The sequence below is a fragment of the Sycon ciliatum genome, chromosome 9, assembly GCF_964019385.1.
Source record: "Sycon ciliatum chromosome 9, ocSycCili1.1, whole genome shotgun sequence".
Lineage (NCBI taxonomy): Eukaryota > Metazoa > Porifera > Calcarea > Leucosolenida > Sycettidae > Sycon > Sycon ciliatum.
The window spans coordinates 14,607,249-14,613,745 of NC_088651.1; the positions used below are offsets into that span (position 1 = coordinate 14,607,249).

The following is a 6,497-nucleotide window of genomic DNA, read 5'->3' on the forward strand; positions in this document are numbered from 1 at the left end:
TCTCGCCGATGCAGTGGTGTCTCGCCGATGCAGTGGTGTCTCGCCGATGCAGTGGTGTCTCGCCAATGCAGTGTTGTGTCGCCGATGCAGTGGTGTGTCGCCGATGCAGTGGTGTCTCGCCGATGCAGTGGTGTCTTGCCTATGCAGTGGTGTCTTGCCGATGCAGTGATGTCTCGCAAATGCAGTGGTGTCTCGCCGATGAAGTGGTGTCTCGCCGATGCAGTGGTGTGTCGCCGATGAAGTGGTGGCCCGCCAATGCAGTGGTGTCTCGCCGATGCAGTGGTGTCTCGCCGATGCAGTGGTGTGTCGCCGATGCAGTGGTGTCTCGCCGATGCAGTGGTGGCCCGCCCATGCAGTGTTGGCCCGCCGATGCAGTGGTGTGTCGCCGATACAGTGGTGTCTCGCCGATGCAGTGGTGTCTCGCCGATGAAGTGGTGTCTCGCCGATGGTGTGGTGGCCCGCCGATGCGAATGTCTTTGCTTGATGTGTTCCTCAACACGTCAGGTGATACGGCCGCGAATCCGGCTAACTTTAAATGTATGTGTGTGTTGGAGGGTCGGGGATTGAGTCAAAAAGACAGTAATCTGTTGTTCGGCGAATATTTATTATCGGCTATTTTCGGCCGAAAGTTTGCTGCTCCCCAAATTTTCTTTTGCAAGGTTCTGTGTGAATGTTTATACAGACAGCAGCAGTACAGGCTGAAAATGTAATGCAGCTGAAATGTGTTTTATCCCCGGGAGACCGAAATTTGAATGTGCCGAGAATTGCTAGACTTACAGTAGGTTGATGAATATGGTTTCTTTACAGTGACAAGAACTTGTGTTACCATGGTTACTGTTTCTGTATTGCTGTACAGAGGCAGCATTGTGCCTTGCCATGATCAACACAGAATATACAAGACTTAGTGCAGTTGAGGCTGATGCGCCGGTTGACAAGATTAGAGGGGCTAAGGACGACAGCAGCAGGCCGGATGCTGAACAGACTGCACATGTTGAAGCGGTTTGCGTAGCCAGCATATGAACAGGCAAGATCGAGGAGCAAGTGATCACCCATACCTGGTGAGTGCATTGTTCCTTCTGCAAATTCAGTGCCGCTGTGTGCGTGTGTGCATGTGTGTGTGTGTGTGTGTGTGTGTGTGTGTGTGTGTGTGTGTGTGTGTGTGTGTGTGTGTTAGCTAGTTCGGTTGGTGGGTACACTTATGCCTGATTGTGTTGGGTCTGTTGCCAACGGGTTTGGCTGCTTGAAGGTGTAATGTTGTACCTGCCACATTTGTTGGTTCCAGGGTTCATATACTTTCTATTTGAAGTATACATACCTGTTAACCATGAACTGCTTCTGGCTAAATAAACTCTTGTGTAATCAGTGGTGCTAGTGAAGCTTATATCAGATCCACTCTGATTTAGCTACCCACACTAGTAGCAAGTATTACCTTCGCTGGGGGTAGGGGTATCCCAGGACGGATACCCTGATGCCGTCAATCCTTTTTCTGCATCTTGTCCTCACCCCCTTACTGAGGTGTGGTGAGCCGGTAGGTGGGATCATTTTCAAGTCCACCCAGAGTTTTGGGGATTTCAGGGGGTGTCGGCCGTCGGGGCGGTTCAATAGCCAATTGAGTCATCTTGCCAAGATTCCTTTTGAGTCTCTCCCCTTTCCCGGGGAGACCCACGTGGCCAGTTTTGGCAGTGAGCAACAAGCAACACGTGTGTGTGTGTGTGTTGGGGGGGGGGGGGGGGTAGGTTGGTAAAGTAACTCCAATTTCACTTCAAGGTACCAGTGCATCTAGTGTCTGCTTCTATCAAAGCAGGCATGCTCTCTATACTGGTTACCCCAGCAAGTGTAGGGTGTGCATAGGTAACTGTCTTGGCAGGTTTCTGCCGATGTACTCCGTGTGGTGTAGACCAGGTGTGCATTGGTGGTCGATTCACATGGCTTTGCCCCATGTGTGTGGATTAGACAGTTATCTGGCGCAAGTCTTGATCTGTCTCATTCAGATCTTGTTCGCTATCGTTGCCATCAGAGAAAATCTGTGGGTGCACATCCAGTGCATTTGCAGATTTGCATGCTTCTCTTGCGACGGGCGTATACATGGTACATGGTGTGTACGTGAGTGCTCACATGCATACGTGTGTTTGTGTGCGTATGTGTGTACCAGATAGTTTGGCTGGTGTCTTCACTTATGCCATATAGTGGCTGTGTGTCTGGGTGTGTTGACATCATGCTCGACTTTTAGAATGTGTATTGTCGTATCTGACACCTTTGTCGTTTTCATGGTTCGTATAACGTATGTTATAAATTCGAAGACTCCCTGCCTTATTCCTCTGTATTTCTGTATGCTACTTTGTGTGTGTGTGGGGGGGGGGGGGGGTGTACGTGCGTGTGTGTGTGAGAGTGTGGTGTGTGTGCATGCTCGCGCGCGCGCACGCGTGTGTGTGTGTGTGTGTATGTCATCTGTTTACTAGGTCATATTGGTGTGAAGTCAGCCATGACTAGTGGTTGTGTTCTGGGAGCATGCTGTCATCTGACCAGTCAAGAAACACTGCCTGAGAATACGGTAGTGTTTGGCGAGTGCTATCAGCGTCGAGTGCAAGGTGATAAACCCACGGTAAGCTTTGCGTGCCTTTTGTGTGTGTGTGTGTGTGTGTGTGTGTGCGTGTGTGTGTGTGTGTGTGTGTGTGCCATATGGTGCAGTGGTATGTGCAGCGATTTCCAATCCATGGGTTGCGGGTTCGATTCCTGACGATAATGGTCACACACGTCTTTCTTCTCTTTCTCAGACTCCTCCTGACTTTTCTTTCATTCTCCTGGGTGGTTACCAACAGGCAGTGCATGCTGGAGTATGTGGTGTGATGTGTGTGCGTGAAAAAAAATGAAAAGACCAAAAAGTAGGGATTCACTGGCCAGAAAAAGCCACTTCATAGCTGTGAAGTGTAGACCAGGTTGAATAGTGGCGGTCAATTCTTCAGCCTTGCAAGCTTTTGAATGGTGCAACACCATCACAAACTGCTATGGCTTCTGCTGTAGCATCGCTATCATCGCCTCCGGCGAGGGGCGTCAAATGGTAAAAATTTAATGGTGTGTGTTTCACCCATACCCGAGTCTTATTGAGCCAGTTCTCATTTGCACTTGCACACAGGAGATTTAGGTTGAAAGACACATTAATTCCCGTAGCTATGCAGAAGACATTACTTCAGTAACGTCTGGCGCTAGCCAGGGTCCACACAGCTTTAATTTGGTGTTTGTTTGTGTGTTTGTGTGTTTGTGTCACGCCTGGCGCTATCCCGTATCTGTTCCGTACCGTACCGTACCATCAAACACAGCTGGCCACATACAGCTGGCCGCACTATTCAAATAGGGCTTTCAAACGCAAGATCATAAAGTGAAGCAACTTGGAAGAATGAGTATGAATGCGAAGTGTATGGGGGAATGCATGTAGGGCGATAGTGCGGGTTCGAATCCCAGGTAATGCCTGAAAAAATAGGAAAATTGAAAATGTATAACATCCCTATTCTTTTTTTGCCGTCATCAAGGCGGTAGATATTCGTATTACCCTCGACCTTACCTGTCCCGTACCTGTCCCGTACCGTACCGTACAATCAAAGACGGCTGGCCACAATGCATATTCAAATAGGGCTTTCAAATACAAGATCATAACGTGAAGCAACTTGGAAGAATTAGTATGTATGCGAAGTGTATCGGGGGATGCATGCAGGGCGATAGTGCGGGTTTGAATCCTATGTTATGTCTAAAAACAAAAAGTAGAAATTAAGAAGAATGTATAACATCCCTATGCTTTTTTTGTCTAGGTCATCAAGGCAAAAAAGCATAGCGTAGGGACCTGAGCTTCCAAGCTCTCTCGTTTTCTGTTTGCTACCTCCTCTCCTTCTCAGTATCATTGAATTCTTGTCTCCAAGAAAACTGTACCTCTTCTCTAGCAGTAATAAAATTAATCACTATCGCGTTGGATTTCTTGCTCTCTCTCTTTCTCTGTCTCTCTCTCTCTCTCTCTCTCTCTATCTATCCTTCTATCTCTCTATCTCTCTCTCTCTCTCTCTCTCTCTCTCTCTCTTTCCGTGTTCAACTCCCAGGCAACGACATTACAGCTGGACTTCCTAACAAAGATATTGCCAAACTACCATCACCTGCAGACGTTACAGTCGGCAGCAGCAGCAGCAATATCTTGACCAAAGGTATCCTTGCCCCATCCACCTAACGTGGCCCTGTGTTTTTTTGCTGCAAACCCGCATTCGCTGAACACGAGGCCTAAGATGTAATTGACTAGATCAAATCACTGGGTACGCTATCAAAACCTATCAATTTCCTCTGTATGTTCTGCTGTGGGACATGTTATCGTGTCTCATTCTTTCACATGCTGATCAAATAGCACAGATATTGTTTTAACATTGTACTCAGCAGAGTAATGCTGGTGTGTGTATTTACACACAGCTAGATCATTGTCACATTCATGTGCATTGGCTGACTCGATGGTTTATATAATTATGCACCACAGGCTGATATGGGTAACCATTCATGACATCTCTCCTGAGGTGCGTTGTACACACATTTCTAACCTATTGCTTGGATATGCTGGTTCTAGGCGGTATCCCGTTACTAGGAAATGCCCACGCAAGGCTATAATCTCTGTTTCTAGGAAATGTTGGTTCTAGGCTATAATAATTATTAGGGCTCAAACGGTTAGTCCGATTATCCGGTTGCAGACCGGTTACGAAGAATTTACGGTTAATCGATAAAGATAACGGTTACGCAGTAACTTTTCAGTCAAATTTTCGAGGATCAGGTCGTTGCAAAGTATGCACTTTCGCAGGCTGTCGCACGCGTACGCAATTTCTGGGCTGTGAACTCGGTCATATCTGGTCTCTTGGTGTGAGAGTATGTATGAATGAGCATGCAAGAGAATGTACATGTGTGAGTTGTACTGGATAGGGTACATTTTTTGAATGAGTATAGTCAAATATACGGTTAAAAAAGAGTCCGCAGGATTGCCGTGGCTTATAGGTTATAGCCGTTGAACCGACCGTTAGCTCAGCAGTTAACCGTTAGGGGTAAAACCGTGACCGTTTGAGCCCTAATTATTATGCAGTTGGCATCCCTCAGTCTGGCATGCTGAAATTTTCAAGTCGACGCTCCACGACTGCCTTCTATATTTGGATTTCGTTGATGTGGCAAACAATTGCCGCTGCTTTTAACACTGTAGTTAACATACACATGATTTGCTTCTTATCTGGACAGTGTTTTTGTGTGCTATTCTGACATGGTTCTTGTGTCGTGTGATCAAGCCAAGAACACTGCTTTTCTGCTGTTCTCGGTTGTGTATGCGCTGCAGTGTGTGCACAAGTTGCTATGTCTCACATTGCTGTTCGCTATCATCGCTTCCGCAATGGGCATGTCTGGGCATGGTACATAGTGTGTGCGTGTGGGGGGGGGGGGCTGTTGGCAATTTGTGAGTGTCTGTAGGGGGGGGGGGGGGGGGGGGGGGAGGTGCTGTGGTTTGTTTCAGAGAGTGTTTGTGTGTGTTAAGCGCGATGCACAATATCACTTCTGCGATGTGATCGAGAGTTTTTTTCTGCTAAATTTTGAATCGCAGGTTATCCCAGCTCCATCTCAGGTCTCGTCGCGGAAAGTTGAGCCCAGTTCAATTTCTGCGACGAGCGATGAATATCACTTTCTACACGGTGGCGCACGTGACAGCTCGCGTGCAGTTCTGGACTGTGCATGCCCTGATACGGTGAGCCGTGCATTGTGCATCGAAGACTCTTCGTGCAATTTGAAAAAGACTTTCGCTCGACGCTAATCGCATCGCAGAAATGATATTGTGCATCGCGCTTAATGGTATTTAATGTGTGTGGGTTGGGGGGGGGGGGGGGGGGGGCTTTATATACATGTAGTGTGGGTGTGGGGGTATGTGTGTGTGGCTTTCTGGACAATCCGGTGAACGATATTGCCGAGGCCAATATCCATGAATATACTCTCGCATATTAGGCACTGGCGGCTTATGCCGGCAGAAAAATTGGCAGAATTCGGTACTTTTTCTGGTAAGTTTCATGCATGTTTGGTATGTGGATAAAGAAATGGAGCAGAATTCGAGGAATTGCCCGCCATAAGGCTTGTATGGTTCTGCCAATTTAACTGCTTTTCGAGCAGAATCTGCCACCTTTTCGAGCATAATCCGCTGGTCCCTATCGCATATCCCATCACTGTTCCGGATACCGGTACTTCCAAAATTTGTATCCCGGAGCGAAAAGAACTTGGCATCGGTTCCTCTGATTTCGTGTCATATTCCTATGCAAATTGTCTACATACTATACTGCATGGTGTTGATGTGAAAGGAGTCCTAGAGCAGTGTCAGAGCAATCAGACGTAGTTCATAGCTGCTACATGTATTGGAAACATATACATGTACATGTACACAAAGGGAGAGGGAAGCTGTGTGGCAACTCTTAGTTTGACGTATTACTATGATGCTTGATGATCATAGTATA

The 6,497-nt window shown here is 47.3% G+C and overlaps 1 long non-coding RNA gene across 1 annotated transcript; it reads left to right on the forward strand.

Moving 5' to 3' along the window:
• Positions 1-361: 361 nt before the first annotated feature.
• LOC135824968 (uncharacterized) lies at positions 362-5,319 on the forward strand. Its single transcript, XR_010554991.1, has 3 exons — positions 362-1,058; positions 2,460-2,602; positions 4,086-5,319. It is a non-coding gene; the product is annotated as an uncharacterized LOC135824968 (long non-coding RNA).
• The last annotated feature ends 1,178 nt before the right edge of the window (positions 5,320-6,497 follow it).